At 38.6% G+C, this 15,386-nt stretch overlaps 2 long non-coding RNA genes across 2 annotated transcripts in view; both read right to left on the bottom strand.

The window, feature by feature from the left end:
* LOC137465030 (uncharacterized) overlaps window positions 1-15,386 on the bottom strand; it is a 474,100-nt gene that overhangs the window by 226,776 nt on the left and 231,938 nt on the right. The gene's annotated exons all lie outside the window — the stretch shown is intronic.
* LOC137464807 (uncharacterized) lies at window positions 10,283-11,319 on the bottom strand. The gene is made up of 2 exons (XR_010994436.1): window positions 11,068-11,319; window positions 10,283-10,321 (listed from the first exon to the last, which is right to left on the bottom strand). It is a non-coding gene; the product is annotated as an uncharacterized lncRNA (long non-coding RNA).

Consider the following 15,386-nt stretch of genomic DNA (forward strand, 5'->3'; position numbering starts at 1 on the left):
TTTTTTACCAGTGATAACAGTCGCTCAAATAAAAGATTTTACTTTCCATGGGGAAGCCGCTCACAGAGAATCACAAATTATTCATGTAATTAAAGTGAAACAGCAATGCATTCTTAAGAAATAATTTAAGCCACACAAAACTAATCTGCAGTTTTGGAAGGGAGGTTCCAGAAGAGCTTCTGTGGCTTTTAGAATAGACAAGTATACATTTTAGGAGATTTCAATGGAGTTCATTGACAAAAGGAATAGGACACCAACTGCCATGTAATTTATATGATATTTTCAAACTTTGCTGCATGCATGTTTGCCAGAACCAAAGACTACATTATGGGATTATTTTCTTTCCAGAAAAGACACCAACAATATTTTGTTACGGAAGCTGAGGAGTGCACCTTCAGCACTTTAAACCAGAGAGGTCTGGAAAAGGCAAGAGATCAGGTTGGGACCTCCAGAGAGCTCTGGAAAAGGCAAGAGAAAGGCAAGGGATCAGACTTTCCCAAGTCTCTATTATGTATGACTGTGTTTTTCAAGACCAAACATCTTTTCACCCTCCTGTTAAAATGTTGTATTTATACGACTCCTTTGCTTGCAAGCAGTCATTTATATAGATTCATTAAAGAGACCCTTTGGGTCATTGCAAGTTGACTTTACTGGTGTGCTCTGCCTCCTGCCTGCTTTTCCTTTGTAAACTGTGACCATTTGACCACTCTGAGGTAAAGTGAATCATGAGGTCTTTATCACCCTTTCTGTACCAGAGAAAAACATAATAGTATCATCATCTGAATGTTTAAACATTGATAATGAAGCTCTGACCAGGAGCACTGGGCACAATTACTCAAAGAATTGCTGATGTATTTTATTCTTGGTTTTCAGTTAGTAAAGCATTTAGACTTGAAGGTTGTTAAACTTGGAAGAATGGATTAGTGTGTGCTAATATTCAAGGCCAGTAAAAAAAATGATACATATCTATCAGGTTTGAGCTGATGTTTTAGCAGTGATGTATTTCAGGTCACAGGAACAATCTTGTGCATTAGAAAACACAGCATTTCTTGTATAAAGTTTTCCTCTTACTGTGCTGTGTCCACTTCCCATCATATCACACTAACTGGAATCCAAATTTTAGGGGAAGTACAGGACAGAAACTCTGCCATAATGAGACCTCAATAAACAGGCGATCTAATTTTCCTTTTAGTTAAGATTGCATTAGTGGCTTACTATTCCAAATTGTTTTAAAGAACTGAATTACTAAATATTCTGAGCATTAGAAAGCCACTACAGAAGTTCCAGCTATTTGCGTGTATATAGTATTACTACTTTGTATCAATTTGATCACTCAGTTTCTCAGATAATCAAAATGTGCATTCAAGATTGACGGATTTTGTCTACACACTTTCTAGGACTAAAGAATTTATGAAGTATGTCCCCTTTATATTCTTAAGTATTTCCATATCCTTGTTGACTAGACTAGTAAATAGGTTTTAAGATTAATAGATTTTAATGAAGGAGGGATTAGTTCTTCAGCATAGACTTATATATTTCTATAAATAGCTAGATGATAATGTTATATTTTTTCTAAAGTACCTCTTTCAAATTATCACCATCAATTATATTTACTGTATAAAATTTTTGAAAAATATAGATTTTTTTTCCTCACAGGGATTTTTGTGGATATCTGTCAAAGAAAAAAGTTGTTAATTTAAAGGTGAAATGATTAATTTAATATTTTGACAGTTGAAGCTTCCTCAGGCCTTTATCTTTAAGCCTTAAGCTAGTTCAGTAGCATGTAGTTTATATACTGATTTTGATGTTGACTAGGTTGCAAATTTTCTGTCCAGATCCTGCATTTATTTGGAGAGGTCTTCATTACTGTCTTCATTATTGATCCATTATGGTGGGAAGAAAAATAAACCAGAGAACACTGCATGAGGCCCTATGCAGAGATACTATCGCAGCATCACCACTCACCGCTTTGCAAAGTGGCATCTTGAATATCAATCTGCAGGAAATGTGTGTAATTTAGAAGTTCATTCAGTTTATAACCCTGAATGCTTGATTCTTTCCTCTGTAACTTTACCTTATCTTTAAGTAGTTCTAGTTCTTTCCTGAAGCATTTTTTTTCAGTCCTTTGAAACTCAATATTTTGTTTCCTGCAAAATGACAATTGTCTGTCTCTGGGGTCAAGGGAAATATACTTGAAGTATCCAGTTCCTAGGTGAGGAGAAAAAGACAAAAAAGTTGAAGATTTTGCCAGGATATATCTTCAAATTACAGTGTTTCTCATCATATCCCTGAAATAAGTTATTTTAAGAAAAGTATAGTTTTGCTTGCAAAAAGAAAATCAAAAGATGTGCCTAAATTAAAACAAAACAAAGCAAAACAAAATAAAACCCTACCTGCTGAAATGTGGAAATGACATCTGTATACCTGTCTTCCAGAGACAGTTTCTAAAATTGCTTAAATCTCTCTATTATTATCTGAGACAGCTGCCAACATTCTTTATCCAGGCTGAATTTTGCTTTCTGGTATAATTCACACTGGTTCTCTGAACTAAAGCAAGAGTCTGAATAAATTTCTGTGGCTTCCTCCCACACATGGAGTCACTAACTTGCAGATACATGTTGAGTCTTATGTTCTCTTCACAGTGATTCTCATCTCCAGCAGCCGCACACCACTTTGATTACTTGAGAATGAAATTTACTGGGATACTTACACATGTTATTTATGTGTATTTTAAATTTCCAGTAAAAAAGAATAATTTAAGATAGATAGTTTTGAAGAGTGTTAAATACTGCTTGTCAGGGTACATTTTGAGGAATCTGATTAAAATTTTATATTATTTACCCTATCTTCAAAACAGACTGCTTTCAGGAGCTGCTAAACCATCATATTTTGCATTTACCTATTACAGATTATATGTGAATACTATGCTTATGTAGGTGTACACTGGGAATTGCCCTACATGCTAGACTGTTACAGTTCTACCTGACTGATTATTCTTGTCGTTTTTTTTGTCAGCACACAAGCAAATTTTTATGCCTGGGGAGATGTGCAGTGTATAAAAATCTTCCAACCTGCAGAAGCAGTGTTGGGAAGAAGTGAAGGAGACACAAAAAAGAAAATTGGTTTGGTTCCTTTGAATTGTGTTTATCGTGTTGTGCTTTGAGACAGAGGCTTTTGAGTGTTGTTATTGTTTTACCATCTACATCTTTTAAAGTCTAGTGAATGGCAGTCAGCTCAGTACACCTGAAAACCTGCTAGTTTTCTCTACTGCATTAATGTCAAAAAATGGAGCAGTTTTTTAATAAAAATGGCCAGGAACATAAATCTGACATTAATGCTATACTAGAATCTGTTCATTGACTTCTCTGTAGGGCCAGCATAAATCTGACATTCATGCTATACTAGAATCTGTTAATTGACTTCTCTGTAAATCCAAATTTTCTGGAGGAAAAGCGTGTCATAGGGGAACAGTTTTCAAACTTTTTTTTCCCTCTTAAATAAGCATATTCAAGTTGCACATAGCTAAGGAGAATGTCCCTAGAGAAACAAAAACCTAATTTATGTTCAATTTTATTTTCTCTGAAACATATCGCCATGTAACAAAAAGTAATTTGTTTCCAGTCAGAAGGTGGAAATGGAGAATCTGGAGACAAAAGTGGCAAATGTTCTGTAGAAAGACAATGACACCATATGAAACTGGTAAAATGGCAACTTCATTTACACCATCACTAAAATAGTTTTGGTATACAAAAGCATCTATGTTTATAAGGGGCAATCATGGGCTTAGGCATATGTGATAATTTAGAAGACAATTATTTTTCTTGGGGATGCACTGTACAAACTCTTAATTGTCATTTTAATATCATTACTACATCTAGCAAGATCTTACCCATTTTCTTTTTTAACTAAAGTGGCTAGAAACTAAGCTAGCTGTTTGGCACATTTCTTTCTCTTGTAATATATGAGCCTGTGAAAATCTTACATCCTTTGCTACTCTTAAGGTCAAAGAAACTAGGTAAAGAAGTTTTGTCTAGCCTTCAGGCATCAGTTCATCAGATACCATGGCTCTGACTTAGACCAGATTATGTTCCCACCTTGTAATTATATAAATTAGGAGGATGATACATGTTTTTGGTAAGTGAACAAGCCATTAGGAGAAAAGATTTGAGAATAAGGGATTATTGATTATCTTAAGAAAAGCACAGTTGGGTCACGGCATAACTAGGCCTTAGCATTCTACAAAAGTAGAATGCACAGTATTTTTAGAAAAAAAAAACCACCTTCTTGTAACTCAGAGGATTAAAACTGCTGTAATTAATAGCAGGTTAACATCTGTCGTGCTTTTCAGTATTCCAAAAGTGCCTGCAAGGCCAACAATCATTGAGAATGCAGGGAAGAACCTAGCCTAGAAAGTTTTCTTTCCAAAAGCCTTGCAGAAATACTTTGGACCTTTTAAACCTGAGTGGTTTTTTTCAACTCAGAAATTCTTCTAACTTTTAGATACAGGAACAGGTTCCTGAGGGAATTTTGACAACGCTCTCAGGCAAATAGTGTGATTCTTTGGGGTGCCTGCACCAGGCTGAGTGTTGGACTTGGTGATCCTTGTCAGGTAATCATCATGGAATTGTACTGGAATCCATTCTAGTGACTGCAGACATGTACTGGAACTATTCCAGCCCTTTGTCCTGCAGCCATGGCCCATTTTCAACAGGACATATGTCCATACATAAATTGAACCCTTGCATTTACATTCAAACCTGTCTTCCCATGTATTGTCATGTGCTGTGATGGACTAGAAATATAAGGGGCTCACATGTACTTTTTTTAATTCACTGTGTCTCTTTAGAAGAAACAACTTGCATTTAGGCATGGCTCCTGACAGCTCAGAGGCTTTCTGTCTTGCAGCAAAATTCTTAGCCAGTTCCAGAGCCTAGAAAGTGCCTTTCCCGTCTCCTCTGCGATCTGGCAACTTCATCCTGCTCTCAGCAATTCCTCTGCATGCACCACAACCCCTCAACAGCAAGCAGCAGATCTTCTCCATATTTTATCCTGTTTCATGCTTCTCTCTCACAAGCAGATTTGTTTCCTCTCCAGGGTACTCCCACACTGTGTGGAAGCAATGCATGAGAATGAAGCACTTAAAAAACACAACCAAATCCCTACATTTTTGTGTTGTACCCTTTTTTCATTGTTGAAAATCAGAGGTAACTTTATTTATTTAGCAGTTTTCCTTTTAAAAGCAGATATTCCACTGTTTCTCCTTCCTCTTCAGGTGGAGGAAAAAGTTGCAGATTTAGAGGAATTTTATCCAATTTTATTCGAAGAGTTAGAAATATACATTTATGCAGGCATTCAAGAATGCTGTTCTCTTCACCACGCCCTTTGTCAAATAGAATTCACAGGTGGTAAATACAACTCTCTGCGTTGTTGTGCAGTGGACTTTTCAGCCGGCTTTTACATCTGCCACATTATCATAGAATCAGAGAATCATTGAATGGTTTAGTTTGAAAGGGATCTTAAAGATCACGTAGTCCTAACTGCCTTGCCATGAGCAGGGACATCTCCCACTAGACCAGACTGCTCAGACCCCCACCCAACCTGGCTTTCTATATTTGCAGGGATGGGCCATCTGCAGCTTCTCTGAGCAACATGTTCCAGTGCCTACCACTCACAGCAAATAATTTCATCTGTATTTCTAACCTAAATACACCCTCTTTCAGTGAGTACCCATTAATCCTTGTCCTGCTACAACAGTGTCTGATGAGAAGTCCCTCTCCAGCTTCCCTGTAGAACCCTTCAGATACTGGAAGGTTGCTATGAGGTGTCCCCACAACCTTCTGCAGGCCAATTAGTCCCATCTTTTTCACCCTTTCTCCATAGTGGAGGTGCCCTAGTCCCCTTGACAAATTTGTGGCCTGCCTCTGGACTTGCTCCAACACATTCTTTTGCTGGGGGCACCAGAACTGTATGCAGTATTCTAGGTAGGGCTTCCCGAGAACAGAGTCGAGAGTAAGTATTACAGTGTTCTACAGTGTCTAACTGTAATGTTCACATCGCTGTTAAACTGAATGATCAGCTAGTGCAATGATTGCTACTTGTTAGAGGTTCAGGTTTTTTTTTTTCCAGGGAAGGAGGTAGTCTCAGCTCTGAGATTCTACACTTCAACTGCTGTGTGAAACATCCACAAAACACCATTTGTTTGGATCTAGAATATATTTTTCTTGATGTAGAATTGTAGTTCTTCATTTCACCAAAAAACTTTCAAATTTAGAATAAGTTGTTTATAATGGTCTCCAACAGGAACTGATTAATAGACACCACTGATAACCATTCCAAGAAATAAGTTCAGACTGAAATTCAGGAGCCATGCATTTTGACAAGGAATGGTGCTGTTCTTGTGCAAAACAAATGAGGATAATTGAGTTAAGTTCAGTGAGAAGACAACTGTGAAGAGCCAGGAGTTTTCCTTTCACTAAGAAATGGAGACATCTGCCACGTGCAACTGTGCAAAGTGAGGCAACAGCAGCTTCCAATAAATACACCAGACAATGACTGATAAAAACTGCTTCAAGGAAGCATTGCAAGTTCTATGTCAAAAGCAATGTGTCTGCTGATGGCAAAACAAGAATATTAAAATTAGTAGTTTTGGCACACAGGAACGCAATGTTTGTAAAACTAATAAAGCTCTAGAACATCTGGCTTGCTTTCTAGCCCCTTGTATTGGTTTTGCTTGGCCTGGTTTTTGATAGCAGGAGGCCATAGAGGAGGTTTCTGTGAGAAGCTGCTGGAAGCTTCCACCATGTCAGACAGAGCCAATCCCTGATGGCTCTGAACAGAGCCAGTCCCTGAAGATGGACGTGCTGCCAGCCAAGGCTGGGCCAGTTGGAGAGGTTGGTAATGCCTCTGTGATAACAGATTTAAGAAGAAAATCAAGACAAAGTGGGGCACACAGAGCTATTTTTTCTAGTCAGAGAAGAGAAGGAGGTGCGAACATGTGAGGGAAACAACATGGAGACTCCAAGGTCAGTGGGGAAGAAGGGGCAGGAGGGGCTCCAGGCACTGCAGCCGAGATTCCCCTGCAGCCTGTGGTGCAGCCCATGGTGAAGCAGCTGTGCCCCTGCAGCCCATGGGAATCCACAGGGATGTAGAGATCCACCCACACTCCATGGAGGTGCCCATGCTGGAGCAGGTGGATGCCTGGAGGAGGCTGTGATCCAGTGGGAGACGAATTGTGGAGAGGGGTCCTTGCTCCCAGTCTGGAGCAGCCTGTCCTTGGAGGACTGCACCCCGTGGAAGAGTGACCTATGCCACAGAAGTTTTGGGAGGACTGTTTGTCTGTGGGAGGGACTTGCGTTGCAGCAGTTTTGGGGGGACTGCTGCTTGTGAGAGTAGAGCCATGCTGTAAAAGTTAATGGAAAATATGTCTTGTGGGAGGGACTCCACAGTGTAGCAGGGGAAGGACTCCTCCCCCAGAGCAGTGGAAGAAAACCTTGTTGATGAGCTGACCAAAATGTCTCGCTGTGCTGCTGGGAAGGTGGGAGGAGGGAGGAGCTGGGGGAAAAAAAGGTGTTTTTAAGGGCTTATTTTACTTCTCATTATCCTCCTCTGGCTCTGTTAGTAAAAAATTCACTTTTTACATCTAAGCTGAGGCTGTTTTGCCCTTGCATTGTTTTCTCCTGGTCCTTATGTCATCTCCAGAATCCTTCATTATTTTTTCTCTCCTCTGCCCAGCTATGGCAGGGGAAGGTGAGCAAGGAGCTTTTGTGGGTGCCTGGTGTTGGGCTGTTGTCAAACCACAGCAGTCCTGTGTTGGTATCAGTTTCTATGTAAACTCTAAATATTCTTTTAAAAAAGGGAAGGAGTAGGTAAGAGCTGAGAAAAAAACACTTAGCTGACAGACTTGAAAATGGAAGGCTTTCTTGACACTCTTATGAAAAAAGAGAATATTGGTAGCTGCTGGGCTTATAGTTGCCACCAAATCTCAGTTAACATGAAGGACAGTCTGAAAATGAGAGGTCCAGCTGGTCCTGGACAGTAATTTCTTCACAGCATCAAATGACAGAGCACTTAGGTAATACACCTGTTTTAGACCTTTTTTTTTCCTGTAGTGAAAAAGTCAACATAATGGGAAGGGTATTTTGTGACTGCACTTGAACTGGGAACCCAGCTTTGTTGCATGACATTTTAGGTATGAGGCTTTAGTAACTCAGTTAGGTGTTGAATCCCAGCTGCTCTGGATGTAGTTTAAAAATAAACACATAAAAAAAGTAATTAAATTTCAGCACTGTAAATGGGTCAGACACATACTAATTAAGGTTTCTGAAAAGCTGCATTTCCTTGCTCCATACCAGGTGAATGCAGTTGCTTGTATCTGTGAGGAAGACAAAGCTCATATTTCACAGGTCTTATTGCCCTCTTCATTTAACAATTATGGTTTTAGTATAGTTAAATATTTGACATGGCACCTGATTTGCTTAATTATGAAATAAAACCAATAGAACCGCTGGTTATTTGTTTTGTATTGTGTTGTTGTGCCTACACAACATATAAGCACAGTCTTTGCAAATTATATCCAGCTTTGTCTTCATATGTGTTTACTTATGCTGGAATTGTCAAGGTTCAAGGTTAATCTCTATCAGGTGCTGTACAAACATATATAGAGTGAACTCAAAGGTAATATGTCAGCAAAAATAAGAGAGCACAGAAACTCCTTTTTACCTCTCAAGTGTGAAGTGCCTCTTAGCAGATATGCACCTTTGATTTTTTTTATCCCATTTCAGACTGAACCATAAGTAATGTGCTCTTGAAAGTACAGATTTAATTTGTGTTTGGAATTAGTCATGCTCTTAAGGTTCTATAGTATAGAACAGAGAGCTGTATCTCTTATAGTTCTTCAACTATTTCTGTGTTATAAATCTTTGCAACTATGGTCATCCCTGCTGGTGCTGGACACAACATGGACTTGACTATCAGGCTGCACACTGGGAAGTGATGCCTGCACATCTCCAAAACCATCATGGCTATCCAGGCCATTGCAGTCCTATCAGAATCTGCTTCCTGTGAATTAAATGCTGCAGCTTCTAGTAGATACTTCCTGATACCTTCCTTTGGCAAACATGCTGTGTCATTTCTGCTTGTGAAAACCTCTGAAATTATTTCAACATCCTTCATTTTCAGCAAGAGATGTTCTTCCTCCCTGCAAGGCATTCACCATGAAGGCTTCTCTTTCCTTTATCGCCTTCCTCACCTTGTCTTGTCTTCTGCAACAACCCAACAGAATGTTTAAGTGATGCCCATGATTAAATACTGAGAGCTTTTATTATTTAGCTTGGTGTCTCTCATCTGTATTTACCATAGATATAGTGGAATGTTAAAGTTATCTGCAATCCTGACAGATTCTGAGATTTTATGCAAAAAGTTGTTGATCTTTTTGAAGCTCTCTGCAGAAAGAATACTTTTTCCCAAGAAGTGTGGAAAAATGCAATTTAGATTTTTAGATGTTTATTCAATGAGTCTCATGCTTCAGCCAGGGACTTCCTGTCTGGCAGCCTTCTATTTTCATGGAAATATTAAATGAAATTCCTCTGCATGATATTTTGTGTATTTCTCTTTTCATATTCTACTCCTCTTTAAGTGTGATGAGTACCAGCACTTCCACTCAGAATTGTTTCTTCATGTGACACATTGCTGTTACCTGATATAAGATGCAGCTGCAAAGGTGTTCAATGAGATTTTTAAAACAAATATTTTGGAATAAACAATTGAAATAATTGCTTCTGCTTCTCCTAAACCATATTCTGTGCCATTCTAAACTAGTGGATTATACAGTAAAATCTTCAGCAGGGCTGAAATGGGACCCTGGAAATGTTAGGTTTTGGTAGTCTTGCACATAATGTGTTTCCATTGGCAGAGGAGGCCTAGTGCCTGTGCTTCTCCAGGGCAGAACTGTCTCCAGCTCTTGGAAAGATGGGACAAGGAACTCTGTAACCAGATTTAGACTCATTCGTCCATTCAGTTCTCCCCCTGTGTTTGCATTTCTTTTGTATGTGTGAGATTGTGGACCAGTGAAGCTCCAGTAAAGTCTATTTCATATCAGTGCTTGATCAGATTCTGCCCAGCTGGGTGTTAGGTACTTGTATTTCCAGCTTTCTCTCTTCAAAATCCCAGAAGTTTGATAGTGCTAAGTGCACAGACCTGGGACAGAGAGTAGCTGTGTATGATGATACAATTTGCAAATGAATCAGAAAGAAAATCTGAAGGAGTCAGTTATTTTCCCAGACTCTTCTTCTTTTTTCTTGCTAGTTGATACCATTATTCCCATCTCTAGGAAAAATCATTTTTAATGAAATGCTGCCAGTTTCAGTTAACCACCAGTTAATATTTTAATCACTGCAACACTGTTCATTCTACTCAGACCATTTCACTCAATGTTAGCACAGACTATTTGAATGTCTTAGCACTCAGCAGTCACTTTTAATTTATGGAAAGCTTTTCTCTGCCTTCAACTAGATTGCAATTTTTCTTTTCTCTTATCTATGTTAGTTATTATAATGCATTTTGTATTAAAAGTTTCCTTATTGTATGTTTTTTCTTAATTCAATTGAACATATAATCAAGCTATCATTAGTGAGCATCTTGAAAAAAACTTAACCAAACTGCTGTGCAGCAATTATGCAAATAAGTGGACTTACCGATTTTAGCATTACAAAATTAGCATACTGTATTTAAAAATAGGTAAAAAGTTATAATGGATTTTAAATACTTATGATAAATTGTTTATCACTGAAAATCATCACAGCACCATTTTAAAATGTTATTTTCCCTACCAATTTTCTCCACCAATTTTCTCCTGGCTTATAACATGCTGTTATGACTAAGATTTGAGACACAATCCTCAGCTGATTTAAATTAGAAGAATCCTACTGTTTTTGATGAAGTTCTGTGAATTTATAACTGCTACAATTCTGCACCTCTTCTATGACATGCTGTGCGAAAGCTGGACAGCAGTCTGGAATTTATGAAATACATTGTACTTATTCTTTTACTGAAATCCTTTCATTGACTTACATTTTGTCAGTCTGCATTTGGGAACAAATTAGCATTCTACATTTTTGTCACTCTGGAGCTGTATAGAGTAGTCTCTGTGCAGATGATCCATCAAGTCCTATCATTTATTTGAGCAGACATTCACTGGATTCTTTCTTAGGCTTATTCTGTTGCTCTGGAAGAAGTTCCACCAACCAAATATTCTTACTTGCAGCCAGAATGAGGCCTTCAGTTGCTGCTTGAAGAAATTGTATCTGAGGTTTTAGAAGACTGCTAATTTACAGTGATTAGCCTCCAACATCTGCCTCTTGGACTGGGCTCTTTCAGTGAAGCAACACCACTCAAACCACTGTTCAGCTGCACCAGATGAAAAAATTCAGCATGTTTCTGGAAGGCATTTTCAGAGGGTGTAATCCTTGAGGTCTGCAGATGCTTCTTTCTTGTCACTGCAGTCACTTCAGAAGAGGAAGAACAGATGAGGTTACCAGCTGCTGTGTGGCACATGTGTGATGGAGCAGGTGAATACTGTCTGCCCCATTCTAGGTGAATGCAACTGATGTGTACCCCAATCTTCACCCCAATTCTAATTTAAATTACTAGATAGATTAGTGTCACTGTGTATTTCTGGATATTTTTTAAGTCTTCATTTAAAGTGAAAGGATAAGATGGAAAATCAGTGATACATTTAGAGCTAGAACTTACACCAAAGATAGGTGCCACCCAAATTTTGCTACACTTATGAAAGTCTAAACTATTTCTTCCAGAGAAAACCAGCTATGACCTTTTTCTTTCCCTACATTAAGCAATCTTTTCTGCGCTTCAGCAGCATAGTAGCTCTAGTGGAAGTTTTCCCCCGAAATCTTATATTGGTTAATATCACACCCTATGACTGAGCTTTCCCTTGTTGATGTCTAAATAGACTTGAAAGCAAAGCTCACTTGGAAAGTGATGGTTTTCAGCCAAAAAAGTAGCCTCTAGGTGAACTATAGAAAGCAAAAGCCTGGGTATTGGGACCCTCACTTGATGGACACACATTTTTACACTGCATGGTTCTGTGATAGAGAACACAATATGTGCCATTGAAAATATGGTGTATTGGCCCCAGCTGAAACTGTGGAAAGCTTCAAACAGGACTTACTGTCAGGACTTTCTTAGACAATTTTCAGGAAAACATTTGGTGATCAACACTGCCCTTGTCTCCCTTTCTGGCTCTTGGAACATTTTAATTCATTTGTTCTGAATCTTGTGTCTAGTCATTTAGTGGCTTTTGCAGTTTTTGGTTCAGGCTATTTATGAACAATGCTTGTTTCTTCTTTAGACTCCAGATGATTTAACTTTGACCAAGACTCAGATTAAAGCTCAGCTTGGTTCCCTAGGGAGGGTGGCAATGTTCATGCAGGATCCTTAAGAAATAACTGATCATTGAAGAAACCATTAAATTATACAGACACAGGAGAGGTTCTTCCCAATGTAATTCCCCACCCCCTTGTATCCTGATAATCATGGGACAAACTGATGGCAAACAGTTCTGCCCTGAGCACTGGTGTAAGAGTGATGTCAATGTTGTAGCCAGTTTATTTGCTGCATGCCTGTGTTGTGAAGAGCAATGGAGTTATTGAAGAAAGCTTTTATGAGGCAATATCCATATAACAACTCACTGACAGCTAAAACAGGAGCATAAGTGATACCATCACTGCTAGTGACACTTGGTGTTCAGGTTGTCTGAAAGCAACAGTCAACCATGTAAATACTTTTTGAAGGCAGCTAAGAGTCTTGTTATACCTTGGCTGCACCAATTGTAGTATGATTTGAGAGAATTGTACCTTACATGGAAGGTGGGCAGCATTCTGCCTATACTGCCAATATTAGTGGTCATGGGGCAAAGTGTCAACACACACTTTAAGAGCAAATATTCAGGGTGGTGTCTTAAAAATTAAGAATTTTGCTTTATTTCTAACTAGATCATTGCAAAACTACATATTTAAACACTTAAAGAAGGTGCAATTTGATTTTTTACTCTTTCATGATGGTGGGATTCACTTGGGAGTGGGGCAGAAACATGTTTTACACAGAAATCCACAAAGCTGGACTATTTGTCAAGTCAATAGAAAATTTTCCTATCCCCTCCTAGGAGATGAACCTGAACTTAACTAAGTAATGCCTTGTCCTTTTTTTGGTTAATATTCCTGAAAAATACAATAAAAGAGAGATAAGGTATTATCAAATTGCAGGAGAGAAACAAGTGCTACACACCATTCAAATTGAAGAAAATATCTTGTTAATATTCAAATGATTTCGTGCAGATAAATACTGACTGTATCTATGCCTATATATTTAGAAGTCTGAGCTTGCAGATCACAGAATCATAGAATTACAGAATATCCTGTGTTGGAAGGAACTCACAGGGATCACTGAGTCCAGCTCCTCACCCTGCACTGCACAGTCCCTAAAATCACACCTTGGGACCATTATCCAAACACTTCTTGAGCTCTGTCAGGCTTGGTGTTGTGACCACTTCCATGGGGAGCCTATTCCAGTGCCCTACCACCTTCTAGATGAAGACTCTTCTCCTGATACCCAATCTAAAGCCGTTGACAAAACTTCATACTATTGTGTCAAGTCCTCGGCTTACTCTCTAGAGCCTTCTCCAGTTTTGTGCCTTCCTGTCGTGGAACTTTGTATATTTCTTATACTGTAGCACCCAAAGCTACCCCCAGCTCTCGAGATGAGGCAGCCACAGTGCAGAGCAGGGTGGGATAATCCCCTCCCTTGCTTGGCTGGCCATGCTGGGCCTGCTGCCCCCCAGTACTTGAGTGGCCCTCCTGGCTGCCAGGGTACTGCTGGCTCATGTTCAACTTGGATCTCCAGGTCCTTTTCCATGGCATTGCTCTCCAATGTCTCACTCCCCAGTCTGTGTGTACAACCAGGATTGCCCCACCCAGGCACTTGCCCTCAATAAACTTCACATGGTTGGTGATTGCTCATCCCTCTAATTTGTTGACATGTCTCTGCAGGGCTTTTCTGCCTTTGAGACAGTAAAGAGCTCCTTCAAATTTATTATCATCTTCTAAGTTGCTTAGTATCCATTCCAGTCCATTGTCCAAGCTATTTATGGAGATGCTGAAGAGCACAGGTCTGAGGATGGAACCCTGTGGAACCCCACCAGTAACAGGTCACCAGTCTGATGTCATCCCATTCACTGTAACCCTTTGTGCCTGATCCTGAGGCAGTTGCTCATCCATTACATAAAGTGTTTATCCAGCTCTATCCAGATGCTAAAATAGAGCTAAAATTTCAGTTAAAAGTACAATCCTCTTTTGACATTTCTAATTATGATCTCAGATATAAAAACTTTTGGCCTCATAATTCACCATAGCCATAAATGGTTTAAGGAAATTATTCTATTTTGGGGGTTTCTTTTTGAGGATTTAGGAAAAAGTGGTTTGGCCATTTTTGAGTTTTGTAATTAAAAAAAAAATAGACTTTATACCAAGATATTTAAAAACGTTAATCCTGTATAATTGAAAAATGAGAGACAATAGAAACTTGGCTTGTAAGAAGGTAAGTTAGGGTTGAAACTTAAGAAGACTGATGCAATTTTCTAGCTGGGTTATCCAGAATGCAAGTAATCATGCATACACTCTTAAGATGTGTTTTATTTTAGTGGAATAGTTGTTTGGCATACTGCAAACCATATTTCTGTCTGTTCTACAGTGGCTTTGGACCATGAAATAACTGTTGTGCTTTCAAAAAGCTTTTATTTTCAGAAAAATATTTGTCTTATTTTTCATTGAACAAAGGAGATATAATCTAAGACTTATATGTAATATTAAGATTTCTCCTTTTGTAGTCACTAAGTTTAGGAACGATTGGGAAAAATCTCAATAATTTTGTTTGATATTAAAAAGATTTTTCAAAGACCTTTTCCTCCATTTTTACATGTAGTCTTCAGTACATTCTTAGGATGCTATTTTTTATGACTGCATTTAAAAAATCTCCGTATAATTTTCTGTCTGCACTGCAGTTGATGAAAATATTGAATGTGAAGTGAAGTGGGAAAATCAGTGGCTCAGCCAGTGAATTCTTAACCCAGAAAACTTCCACAGTAGATTGGGAAAATAAAATATTTTTCTTCAGAAGGTATGTCAGATTAATTGCTGTGGCAAATGTATTGATGTGATTATGCATTAGGAAATGCTATTATATTAGACTGCATTTAGACAAATAACTAATATGGAATTATTGTTTTGCTGAACAAATATAAAGTGAATTCCTTGGCTGAGAGAAGAGTAGAAAATGGAACTCAGAGTTACAGAACGCAACATTACTCAGTTCTAGTT

The sequence above is a fragment of the Anomalospiza imberbis genome, chromosome Z (assembly GCF_031753505.1).
Source record: "Anomalospiza imberbis isolate Cuckoo-Finch-1a 21T00152 chromosome Z, ASM3175350v1, whole genome shotgun sequence".
NCBI lineage: Eukaryota > Metazoa > Chordata > Aves > Passeriformes > Viduidae > Anomalospiza > Anomalospiza imberbis.